Source organism: Chelonoidis abingdonii, chromosome 8 (genome assembly GCF_003597395.2).
Source record: "Chelonoidis abingdonii isolate Lonesome George chromosome 8, CheloAbing_2.0, whole genome shotgun sequence".
NCBI classification, from domain to species: Eukaryota; Metazoa; Chordata; order Testudines; family Testudinidae; genus Chelonoidis; species Chelonoidis abingdonii.
In genome coordinates this window covers 83,557,040-83,571,085 of record NC_133776.1, presented here as the reverse complement: position 1 = coordinate 83,571,085, position 14,046 = coordinate 83,557,040, and positions in this window count along the sequence as shown.

Here is a 14,046-nt window from a genome sequence, read left to right as displayed (position 1 = left end):
GTGGTTTTCTATTCTGACATTCAGTCTGGCTACCTGTTTTGCTTTGGGGATAAGGTTGGAATTAATTTTGGCTACAGTATGTTACTCTCCAGTGAAATGCCTGTGAACTCATTTTCAATATACATGCCCATACTTTGGGAATCTTATAAGCAAAAGCTAAGCTTTGCTACATACACTAGCCAAATGCCCACCAATATAACAGTCAGGTTTGGGGTAATTGGACCAGTTACATTTTGTTCAGGAGACACTCAGGAAGCATTTTATGATGCCATTTTTATGGAGTACAGAATGAGAGGGTAATTTTCAGACATCTATCTCTTCAGACTCCTGTAAAGCATGTCCAAGTAGGTACTCACAAAAGGTGTCTAATTTAACACTGGTAGCAGGAGCAAGTTGCCAAAAATACTGACATTAAGACGATGTGCTTAGATGGGATTAAAGAAACAATTTCAGAGAAAATGCTCTGAGTCCTGAGGACATGCTGGGTTCTGTAGTTTTGCAAGTGAACAGCACATTGCAAAGACTGCTCTTGCTGTGAAACAAAATTCTCCAGCTAATTGATTCTGCCTGGCTGATCCTGGTAGTGCAGCCACATGCATTTCTGAAATACCATTTTGAAAGACACTCCTTTCAGAAATTAACCAAATGCAAGAAACATGATCTGTACTAACAATATGACACACTGCGTATTTAGGAGCCAACTTCGTTACAGGTGCAATGGCAGTCAATTCAGTGGAATGGCTAGGGTTGCCAGGCACCCAGTTTTCGACTGGAAAGCCCAGTCGAACAGGGACCCTGGCAGCTCCAGTCAACACCACTGATCAGGCCATTAAAAGTTCGGTTAGCAGCACAGCAGAGCTAAGGCAGGCTCCCTGCCTGCTCTGGCTCTGCACAATTCCCAGAAGTGACCAGCATGTCTCTGCAGCCCCTACATGCAGGGGCCAGGGAGACTCTACGTGCTGCCCCCGCCCAGAGAGTCAGGCAGCATGCAGAGCTGCCTGGCCCTGCCTCCACCTAGGGGCTGCAGGAACATGCCAGCCACTTCTGGGAGCCACCCAAGGTAAGCACTCCAAACTCCCTCCCTCACCCCAATCCCCTGTTCCAGCCATGAGCCCCTTTCCAGAACCCAACTCCCTCCCATAGCCCGCTCTCTGCCCTGCACGCCGAACCCCTTAGCCTCAGCCCAAAGCCCCCTCCTGCACCCCAAACCTCTCATCCTTAGCCCCACCCCAGAGCCCACATCCCCAGCTGGAGCCCTCATCCCCTCCTGCACCCCAACTCCCTGCCCCAGCCCGAAGCCCCTCCCACACTCTGAACTCCTTGCCCCCACCCCCCAGCCCAGATCCTTCTCCTGCACCCCACACCCCTCATCTCCAGCTCCATCCCAGAGCTCAGACCCCCAGCCAGAGCCTTCATCCTCTTCCGCACCCAATCCCCTTGCCCTAGCCTGGTGAAAATGAGCAAGGGAGGGGGGATGGAGTCAGCAGGGGCAGGGCCATGGAGATAGGATGGGGCAGGGGCAGGGCAAAGGCAAAGGCAAAGGCAAGGTTCAGTTTTCTGCAATCAGAAAGTTGGCAACCCTAGGAATAAGAACAGGAGTACTTGTGTATTTGAGCTCAAATAAATTTGTTAGTCTCTAAAGTGCCACAAGTACTCCTGTTCTTTTTGCAGATACAAACTAACCCTGCTGCTATTCTGAACCCTAGGAATGACACCAGGGATGAATTTGGCCTTAGATTCCGCTCCCCCCCCCTTTAATGACACTCAAGAAATAGCTGTCTTTTCAGGAGACTAAATTGCCTTAGGCCAGGGGACAAGATAATCTGAATTTTTTTCCTCATATTTTAGGATTTTGACAGTTCTTACATAGCTTCCCAGAGGAGAAAATTTTAAAAAGGAAGTAGCCCAATCCAGGAAACCTGACGCCACCCAGGAGCATGAAGGTAGAGCTGGACATAAATACCTGTAAATGCTGCGACCTCAGGGGTTCCCATTATTCTAAAGGGATCTTTGGTGGAAGCAGCTTTTAAAATGACATGAGCTTTAATAGGTGCTAGAGCTCTGTTTTGATGAGGCTTTGTATGAGCTCAGGGCAGCCCTCCGCAAAAGACATCTATTGCTATTTAGCTTCCGGGAATCCTCTAAAGAAAGCCCCTCCCCTGAAGCTTTAAGTAGATCAGTAGTGTGAGGAAAACCTTGCAATATTTGTTCCTATTTTGGCTGCTGGCCACTTTCCTAGTACAAGATGACTACGTCAACTGCAGTAGCTCCAAAGACCTTCTATTGGCTCATAGGATTGAGACTCTGATTTTCATAAATGAAGTCTTGTGACATTAAGGGTTACCTTTTCCAAAACATGATGCTGGGTTGTAGGTCCATCTAATTAATTTAAGGAGTTACACATCTAACATAGCATGCACTGCTATTCTGAGATTTTATCCCTAAAGCCAATCAACAATTGTGCTGTTTAAATAGAGCCCTATGCAGCCCCAACTCTCATCTTCAAACTGTTTTACTCTGCAGAAGAGGTTGCAAATGCAGACAAATGAGCAACATGCAATCTGCATGAAGAGGCCATCTCTTTGTTAAATGCAGCACTATCGAATGGGGAGGCTCAGGTGTCCATGGTATTTTTAGACTCCCCAGTTGCTTTACTTCAGACTGATAATCTGCTAGACATGCTATGATGGGGCTGTAGCACAGCACCTCCAACCTGCTCAGATTCAGAGGATTTTCAGCTAAATAAGGCATGGCTTGCAGAGATTGAAAATCACTAAGGGGCTATCAGGTAGGAAAATGTTCAGATGAGTGTATTTATTTTTATGACTGCTGTGGCTAGATATTTTTAATGGAAAGAAAACAAAAGACATCAACAGCCACTCAGATGAAATCTCCTGGTACTTGATCCACTCTCAGCAAAGTTTAGGAAGCTAATTGGTGAACCTTGTGTTTGTAAGATATTTTTATCTAGTTTGTTGCACTTGGAGCAAAGCAAATAATTTTATAATGGATAATTTATTCAGTGACGTTTCTTCTCTTTTCCTATGAAGATCTGCAAATAGATTGTGATTTTTCTTAGATTCATTGGTTATTCAAAATTATTCCATACAATTTTCAATAACGGTGATTAACTCTGTGTTTTGCAAATCAAAATTTGAGCTGTGTTGCTTAGTTGTGAATTGTCAAAACCTCAGAACAGTCTTTCTGGGTCAGACCAATTATCCATCTAGCCCAGTATCCTGTCTCTGACAGTGGCCAGCATCAGATGTTTCAGAGGGATTGAACAGAACAGGGAAATTATCGAGTGATCCATCCTCTGTCCTCCAGTTCCAGCTTCTGGCAGTTGGAGGTCTAGGGACATCCAGAGCATTGGCTTGTGTACCTGCCCATCCTGGCTAGTAGACACTGATGGACTTGTTCTCCATGAACTTATCTAATTCTTTTTTGAATTCAGTCATACGCTTGGTCTTCACAACTTTCCAAGGCAACGAGTTCCACAACTGCTGTGTGAAGAAGTACATCCTTTTGTTTGGTTTAAACCGGCTGCCTATTCATTTCATTAGGTGACCCCCTACCTAGTTCTTGTGTTGTGTGACTGGTAAATAACATTTCCCTGTTCACTTTCTCCATACTGTTCATGCTTTTATAGACCTATATCATATCCCCACTCTTTTCTAAGATGAACAGTCCCAGTCTTTTCTAATCTCTCCTTATGTATAAGCTGTTTCATAACCTTAATCATTTTAATTGTCTTTCTTAGCACCTTTTCCAATTCTAATATATATTTCTGATATCCCATATGTTACATGGTATTGTTTCTCTTTCCTGAATAGATTCGCTCTCCAGGAGCATGATGAGGCATGCTCATATGAAAGGCACTGTTTGCAAACATTCAAGCTACTAAAACTCAGTTTCAGGAACATTCATGGAATGGAAATGGAAAAGAAGTTTGAGGAAGGCCAGAGTGCACACATTTATGATTTCAAACAAATTCCTGCAGAAAATATTTTGCAATGATTTCCCACCACTAAGTTCTCAAACCCCTCAGATCATGGATTTTCCCTGGGGATGCCCATCTATCCTCTCTGGTCCGTCTGGCTTTGGTGGGGTTTATGTGTATGTGGTTTTCTTGGAACCCTTCCTTAAAGGAGATTCCATAGTGCAGTGGGACTCTGCTCTCATTAACCCCGGATGAATTTCCTGTGAGTTAAGAGATTATTTGTATTCCTTTTAGCACTGCCTTTGGTTGCACTCGGGTAGCTAAGGGCTGAATTTGGCTCACAATGTTTAGTTACATCTGTAAATGGAGAGGTAAAACTTATGGGTAAAGGACTCTTCAGAGCTCTTTTACAGCAGTGGATAAAGGAGATCGTGTTGCATTGGACCTAAAACAAGTAGGCATTTCCATATATTGATCTGGCAGGTCACCCTTTGTGATTTTTCTCTAGCATAAATGACCATCTAACCAAAGAGAAGAGATACAGTGCTTAAGAAACAGGATGTTGTAGAGAGCCTGTCTCAAATACAATAGCTTTTGCAATATCAACAAGCTTTACACTCCTAAGTTGTTTATTCCAGTAAACAAAACTGTGACCCAAAAGAGTTTGTCAGCAGTAGCAGTTTTAATGTTAACTTTATTTTTCATTGAGTGAATATAGAGTTGTACTTTTTCCAAAGGCTGGACTCAATCCACAGTGACAAAGGATGGATTATCTTCCTCTCAGCAAGCTACTGAAACTTATCAAAGTGAATTCTGATGTGAGTTTAGGGAAGCTATTGAAAACATGCCAAAGATGGCACTGTATCGTGAAGAAGTGTGGGTACTGAAATGCAGTATTATATTAGAACATTGGCAGCATTTGGAGAACTGAGTCAGAAACTGTTTGGCGAAGGTACAGAAGGGGATATAATTCAGGACTACAGCCAAACACTACCTTTATGTGGTTGGAAACAGAATTTCCTCTAGAGTTTTGCCCTGCCACATTCAGATAATTGGTCTTTCTTTTCTGTAATTAAGCTTAAATTTCAGAATGGCTTACGGGTGGGAATGCTACCAGAGACCCAGACCTCATCCCGAGATGAACAAGAGGACTGTTGGAGATGGCAGCTTCTTAAAGACTAAATCAAGGGGGATTTCTCTTGTGCCTACAATGCAAAAGGTACTATGGAATTGTTGTACACCAGACTCCAGACTCCCTCTATGTTGTGCATATCTGTGATCCTGGTTCTGTCTAGCAGTAACACTTCTAGCCATCATTACTCACATTTCATTTTCCACAGTAAACAAAGAGAGAATTATAGGCTACAATTTACCTACTTTTTTGCCTTTAGGTGGCTGCAGAAATTTCTCTCTCTTCTTTTTAAAGAGATTGATTATTTCATTGGCAAATCATGTGTTCACCCAGGGAGCCTTATTGAGTAGAATCATTCAATTGTTACAGAAGATACCATAGGACACAATGATCAACAACTGCAGGTTACTTATCATCAACACCTGCTGTATACTCAGAACATATTGAGTGACACAAAATACTGTGCTGTGTAGTCAAGATATGAAAGTGACATAAAGCAGTGATGTTGGAGTCCTTGGTGCATAGTTCCCTTCCCCTCCCAGCAGCTGAGCACAAAGGACCAGATCCTGCTTCTACTGAAGTTATGGCAAAGTTCAAAGGAAGCACAATCAGAATTATACTTGTTTTGTCTTGCATCTCACAGGCCATTCAGCAAATATGATCTCTCAAGTGGGGTCTCTAGTCTTCATGAAGTCAGTCACCAGAATGCCACGTGCTCCTATTTCTGCATCCAACATTTCTTAAAGATACACGGTCAGATTTTGTGCTGCACTCCCAGGAGGCACAGCACAGTACCTTTATGCCAACTTTATGTCCTTCCACTGTGGGATGCTGCAGGGACCAAAACTGCCCTCAGCATCATTTAGGCAGGGCAGAGGGCTGCTCTAAGCTGCAGATTTAAAAGGTGGACAAATTCCACTAAAGGCATGGAAAATCCCCCATTCCGCATCTATCCACCCCTCCCTCATCACACACTTCATTTTTAATACTGAATGGCAGCCGCCACACTAAACAACAAGCCTAAGGAGGATTGTACAGAACAGAATAGGAATAGATCTCAACACATAGCACCCTGCTATTTATCATTCTGGTACTTGGATTATATTTTTAGAATAATCACAAATGCTGATCACTTCCCAATACTTCAAGAGAGTTCACACATGGCCATGCCAGTCGTTATCCCACATTAATGGAGGCAGTGTAAGGAGGAGGTAAAGATCTGACTAGGCAAGTGTCAGAAAACATTGTCAAAGTAGACACATAAGGCCAAATTCCCCTCTCCTGAGGTTATTGGCATATACGAAAGCAGAATCGGCCTCAACACTTGAATCTAGAATCCTTCTTCACTCTGATTTATAAATCTGTGGAACTACTGCTGTGCCATGCCGGTGAGATCATAGACTTTCTAGAAGAAGCCAGAAAGCATTATGAAGTCTTGGGAAAGAGAATACAGCTAGCACTCAGACCTTAATTATCTTTTTATATATCAGGTGCCCATATTCAACCCAGTACTCCCGAGCAAATGCTTCCCTGTTGGTCTTCAGTGCAGATATTCCTAATTTTGTTTTCTCTGTTTCATTGCCTTTTGTGAACCTGAGCTAGATCTTTAAATGCCAAAGTCATTCAATCTCCCATCTGCAAAGAAGGCAAGAAAAAATCTACTGCTTGCTTTTAATTTTCCCGGGCAGACCACGTTGCCTTTTGACTTAAAGGATATAGGCAAATCTGCAAGATTTAATTAAAAAAAATAAAAGGATGTAGCAGGGCAATGGAAAAAGTTACCTTTTAGCCCATGCGTGAGGGCTTTTTAATAACTAAAGATAATAAAATGTGTGTGGGGGTGGGGACTAATAGTCTATTGTTCATAGGAACTAAAACTGGTTTCTTGTTCTTGTTGAACTGTAGGTTTTATGAAAGAAAGGGCAATTGATCACATACTTGTTTCATTCAACTGTTACTTACTATGGGCACAGAAGAGGAGCAGGTATCAGGGCTGACTGTAGCAGTTAAAAAAAAAATGAATCAAGCAAAGGACAGTCCTCTTTAAAAGGCAATTTTAGACTTCTGCTAAGTGCATCAGATACAGTGCAATGTAGGCCAAACCCTCCTTGAGGAACTGAATTCACTGGAGAAACAGTAGGAGGAATTTGGCCATTTCAGAAATACAGCTGAACTGGGAGATAAAAATAATCCACAAGGCCTAAATCTTCTTACCAAGATGACCAAAATCATTTGTGACACTGACAGTTTTGCTTCCCTTTTCCTGAGGTCCATTCAGTTTGTGCATTAACCAGGCCTTCATTTTCTGCCCTTTATTTGTCAAGTGTTTAACAAAACTCCCTGATAGCCTCTCTTCCCCACTCTCTAGTACCAGGGAGATCTTGGGCACAGGAGAAAATCTGCCCCTTTGTGGCTCTGCATAACTGTTTCAAGATCATCAAATTCTGAGACTTCTACCTGTAGAGAGAACTCAATATTTCTTATTCAATGGTATTTTTGGTAACTTTGGTAATTTTTCTTCCAATAATTCTGTATTTTGGTGCAATACCAAATGAGGACCACGATCCTGCAAAGTGATCCACCTATCCAGATCCCTATGCCTATGCAAAATCTCGTTTATTTCAGTGGAACACATCCAGGACTGCTCACCCTTGATCCTGTAAAGAGATAATCCTGGTTTGTTCTAAGGACTGTTCTCCACTGGAGTTTCTCCAGCACCACTTGTGTCATCTCATGGACAATAGCCTGTACAACTGAATCTGTATAACAATTTATGTTGAGCTCTCCTCAAGCTGTAAGTGGGGTCCTACTGCTGGTATATCATATAATCTCATTCCATTCTTCCTCTTCCAAATGGAAATCAAAAGCTTTTCCCTCCTCTATCTGTATACATTATTTTGTTAATTTTATTCAGATTGTGTAAATTTTTATATATTCCATCTATAATCCTGTTCCATTGAGAATCCAGGAATGAAATTGTCTCTAAGTCAATTAATCTTTTATTTATTTATTTATTGGCAAATCTCCATAACTGAAAAAATTGAAAGGGTAATTATGAAGTTTTTCCAATTTCTGTTATGATCTTATGTAAAAAAATTCTCCATCCTCAAAGCAGGTTCTGTAACAATTTGTGCTGCTTTCCAAATTATTTAAACCCTCTGAAGCAAAAATTGTAAATTCAGTAATTAGAGTAAATGAAGTTGCCTTATTCGATATTCCCAATTAGTCAAGTCCATCTCTCCAGTGTTGCCATAATAAAGGGTGTGTTTAAGGTCCCCCAATCCTGCAACTGACAGCATGTAGGTGGACTGCTGCATCTGGACAGAGACCAATTCCTGTTCAGCCACATGCTGTTCATGGCAGGATCAGGGCCTAAGTGTGTATTTCCCAATCTTGGCCTCTGGAGGAGAATAGGAAGACTTAATCTGGGCAGTCTCTTTTTCCATCTGAATCTCTCAAAAATCCTGTTTTCCATTATTCCAAGCCTCTCAGTAATAGCTGGGAGTCCAGTGCCTGCCTTTTCTGAGGATAACTGTACAATAGTATTTTTAATTTGAGAGTTATTAAAGGCCTGCAATAATTGAACATCAGGCTTTCCTCGTTTTATCAAAAAAAATTGGAATACTTTACTGAGAGCATATAAAAATAGTGAAAGACATGAGGCAACCAGTTCATACATATAGTAAATCATCTACCTACCCAGTTGCATAGATTTATTTCAGGCTCTGGTTTCTCTTCGAATTTTTGCAGTCAAGGAGTTAGCCCTATGAAGTGAATCTAGAGCCTCCTGAGTTCTGTTGCAGGTTCTCCTGCTATTTAGTTGTGTGATCACTTTATGTAAGTCACTTATCTTCTGTGTGCATCAGTTTTCCTGTCTGTAAAATGGGGATAATAAATTATCATTACCTACATCTGAAAGGATGGAGAGAGATTTGAGTGGGGATGGGATACCCCAAGATTAACCTATCTAGGGGAGCCCAGAATGTTAAGGCTAACACTGCCTGTAGCAATCCTGTTCTTGTTTATGAGAATAATTTCTTACCTTCTTTTTACTCTCCAACTAAAAATTTGTAAGAATGCACAGTAAAAAACAAATATAATCACTTGATTGATTTTGGCCAGAGGACCCCAAACCAGATCTACCTAGGGAGTGAGGGGAAGGAAATCAGATTACAAACATTGGACAACTGCATGTAAGTGTAGGCCTGTGCTTGAGTGATGATTTAATGTATGTGATCTGTGTGAGGCTGAGTTGCCATCCAGTTTGTCCAACCTCTAACCAGGATTCCACAGACACTACCAGATGTGTCAGTATTAGGTTGACCAATAACCAGTATGTTACAGTTTGGAAGTCAATAAACACAACAGTTCTTCTGATTCACTGTACATATCAAACTTCATCCACCTTGCATGGAATTACAGGCAAAGCACCGGACATTATACTGTAGGAAACAATCCTGCTCTGGAAGGGAGGTGGACAAGATGACCTAATAGGCCTTCTCCATCTGTAGTTTTTCTGACTGTATGATGAGATTCTGTTTTATTGATCCCCAGCCTCTGTCATGCCCAAGAAGGAGTGTGTGCTTTAAATCAGCCTTTGCACTTCCCTGGTCCCGGGCTGGTTGTGCACCAACCAGTCCCCCACTGTAAGTTAGAGTAGCCTGAAGGCTGCTGTAAATGGCCTCGGCTACCAAGGGCCCCAAAAGGACTGTCATGACAGCAAGGCTTGACACAGGGAAACCCCAGCCATGCTCTAGCAGGAGGAGGTAGTATAGGAACCACTCTAAAGTTGGGTGATTTTTTTTCTGGCTTTTGGGCTACACTACCAAGCAACCTTAATGCAGGGTGAAATTGGACCATTAGGGTTACATTCTCCTCTGTCCTTTGATTTGCCTTTGTCTTCCTATGTCTGCCACCCTGGGTCCCATTATGTGAGACAAATTATCAGTGATATGTTTTTATTTAGTAAAGCTGCAGGAAGTTCCAAGTTCACTTTATCCACCTGAGTCGAAATAAGGACTTGGCAAAATTTGGTTTTCAAACACCTGATGATCATGTTAGAAACATCTCCAGCGTTATTAGCAATACACTCAAATGTTGTGCTCTTTGTCACAGTAAGGCAACGTGCAAGTTGCCCCAACACAGCTCTGCCAATACAATTTCATCCGGACCTGCAACAACCCTTATTCCAGTCCTGAGGCTCAACAGTGCATTTTAGTCCTGACCTACAACATCACCTGCTATTGCAGCCAGGACTTCTCCTGTCTAGTCTGTCAACTGTTGATGAACTGTTCCAATTTACTGACATTTTTATGTTTTGGGAAAACAGCAACTGAGACTCAAAACTTAGTTTGCATGTGACCTATGTGGTTATGCCTCATTTAAACTGTCACTCATAGATTAAAACTGATTCTTTAGGATTATGATACCAGTTATCTCTGCCATTTCTCCCTATCTCATACCCTGGTAGATTATCTATAAAGCAGTTATAGGGTGACCATATTTCCCAAGGGGAAAATGAGACTGTCATAAGTAGATAGGTAAGGTAAGGGTTAATTTTCTTTTACTGTAAAAGGGTTACAAAGGGAACCAAGCACCTGACCAGAGGACCAATCAGGAAACCGGATTTTCAAAAGTAAGGGTGGGAACCTCTGGAGTTTTTGGCTTTGTTCTGGGTCTTGTTGTTGTTTTCCTCGGGCTGTGAGTAAACAAGCTTTTCTCTAACTCCATCTTCTTTCAAATCTTCTCCTAAACATCTGTGAGTACAAAAGGAAACACAGTAACGGCTGTGATGTGCTTTGATTTGTATTTACATGTGTGTTGTACTGTGCTGGACTGGTTTAAATGGGGATCTTAAATCAGACTGTTTATTCATATTTTCTATAAGCAGAAGCCTGTATTGATCTCTTAATGCAGTATTATTGTTTTGTATTTCTTTCTTTTTATATAAAGTTTTCTTTTTAAAACTTGTGGGAGTTTCTTTTTCCTAGTGAAGCAAAGGGATAGAAATTTCTGTACCAGGTATCTGTCTCCTCACGGGAAGACAGAGAGGGGGAGGGAAGCATACATTCTGTGGTGACTTCCTATTGTTCCAGGGCAGGACAGCTCCGGGAAAGAGAAAGAATCAACTCTGTTCTCTTGTGTTTGAGGTTTTCTCAGTTACTGCTATGACCAGGGAGGTGGAATCTCCTGGTGTGTTAGCTGGACTAGCTTTGAATGCCTACTCGGGGGAGTAAATAGCTCTCTTGTTTTGGCATTCAAGGAGTTAAGTATAGCATCGCCCAGGCTCACCCAGGGAAAAGGGGAGGGAGCTGGGGGTGAGGATAGGAAGACCCCAGGGGTCGGGTCTTGGGGGGTTTCTCCAGGGAAAGTCTGGGGGGACCAGAGCGAGGCAGGCGCTGTATACCTGTCTGGTGGCAGCGAGCAGATCCAAGCTGGGTATAAGCTTGGGGGAGGGTCACAGTAAACACTCAGATGTTGAACTCTAAGTCCAGATTTGAGACAGACGTTTACCACAGAGACACTGTGTGGGAGTAGCACAAGCCCTCCCCATCCCCCCATGTGGGGCTGGCCCAGTCTCTCACTCAAGCCATCCCCTCCCCTCCTGCACGCGGGGGTGGCCTGAGCCCCCTCCCCAATGCAGGGCTGGCGTTGCTGCTCTCTCAAGCCCTTTATGAGCCCTGCCTCCCCACTGCATGGAGCTAGCATCACTGCTCGCCCCCATGCACGTTCCTCTGCATCCCACTGATCAAGCTGGCGAAAACAAACAGGGCAAATGACCACTTTCGCCAAAAAAGTTGGGACATATGGGACAGGGCTTAAAAAAGGGACTGTCCTCGCCAAAATGAGATGTCATATCGTCACCCTAAGCAGTTATTCCAGAAGAGTAATGCTGAAGATCTGATTCATTAAGATTCTAAAGTGCAATTCCACTGTGAAAAGTAACTTTGTCAAAACAAAAAAACAAACCAAAGAACCTCATCATGGAGTTACTTGTACATTGTGTCTAAATAATTCTATATCACACTTGCCAGTTAGCAAGTAAAAAAGTATTTGTTTCCTAACTGCTAGTCCTGCATACCCTGCCTAAACTTTTGCAGTCGATCTGGGTTCTTTCTGGCACATGGATCATCACTAGAAAACATATGCAGGCCAAATAGTGCCATCCATTACACATGTGGAACCCTACTGCTTTTAGTGAGAGAGCACAAGTGTAACTGGTGGCTGGATTTGAAGACCAGGAGACTGCACAGGTTGCTTTGCAACTGGAATTTGAGCCTTTGCCACTCCTGCTATGCTGGCAGAGCCCCCTAGTGCAGACACAGCATAAGCTGACATAAGGAGTTCTGCAAGCATAGCTAAACCACCTCTCTGAATGACATTAGCTAAGTCGACAGAAGTACTCTTCGGTCAGCCTGTTGCATTTACACTGTAGGGTTTGCTGCAATAGCTATTTTACACTCCTAAATGACATCAGGAGTGGCCCGAGCTCCTAGCCATTCAGGTGGCCAGGGCAGAAAACATTTTCAGCGTGCCCTCCCTCCTCACACACACACCCCTTCAGCAGCTGGCAAAAATGAAAACAAAAAACCCCACACAATTAGCCATTCAACAGAAGGGGGGTGGGGACTCAAGCAGTACAGGCGTCTGGCACCCCCTGGAAGTTGTCTCTGAAGGCAACTGCCCTGTTCGCCTGTCCCTCGAACAAGTCCCAGCAGCAATAGATACGCCAACAAAACTTGGTAGTGTAGACTAAGCCTTAGTTAACACATCTGTTGATAATGCACAAGCCAAAATAGACTCTAGCTCACTCTCCCAAAGCTGTGTTGGCTCAGAATGGCTAGCAGGAGTAAAAAGTAGTAAAAATGTGCCGTTGTAACTAAGCCAAGCAGGTGTGATTTTTGATTATATAAGCAAAATAAATATGGCAAGTGAAAAGGTGCCACTTTTACCTTTGCTGTCAGAGTGGCCTCAGTTACCTCAGCTCAGGTAAATCCGATTATATAGATTTACTCAAGATGAGGACCTGACCCTTTAATTTTAATTTTTTCTGGGGTCACTGGGAAAACTACCCAGCGCAACCTGGGTAGTTCTGGGGAACCTGAACAGATTCATTGGGGGTAGGTTCCCACATGATAGATGTGAACTGTGGAGTCCTAAAATATAACCCAGGACTGTTCTCCAGCTCACTCTATCAAAAATATGGAGCTGCGGCCCCTGGAAACTAATGATTTGAACAGAACAGAGACCCAAGCCAACTGTTTCTCTTGAATGGCTCTGTGACTGCTTTGGTATTTTATTGAACTCAGCCAACAAGCAATTTCTCTCCTTGTAGTAAGGAAGCTGTAAATATAAACAACTATTATGGCTGCGTGTCTTCAGCTTTTTTATTTTGGAAGCTTGTGAACATATGGGTCTCAGCCCTAGTCTCTTGGCAAGCTGCAGCTGTGGTCCCCAGTCTCTCAATCAATGGCTTCCTCTGGTGGATGGCTACACCAGCAGGATTTCATTGTTGACATGAGTGATCAGAAAGAGCCTTGTCTGGAAGGAAAGGTTTGGACTAAGAAAAGGCAGATGTTGCTGAACTCCTGCTGTGTTGTTACTGACCAACCAGCAGATACATCTGTTTTACTTTCTACAGCCTTCTCTATTCACCCTAGGGTTCTGCTTCTTTGTGTCTGTTTCAGAAGATTTGTAAGATAATGAGTCTTGGGAGTTTACTGGTTCTGTATTAGTCCAAGAGAAAAATTAAAGTCTAGTTTCTCCTCAGTATATGCTTACCCCCTGTTGATGCTAATAGGAGCTGACATGCACATATTGAGAGGAGAACAGACATCTTTATAAGAGAGGGCTCAGCAGAGACTGAGGCCCAAAAACTGCAAAAAGCTGTGCCACGACACTGCTGCTAATGCAGCTTTGGCTGCTGGGCCCCTGTGCGAGGAGAGGGAATTTGCTCAAGGCTCTGCATAATTAA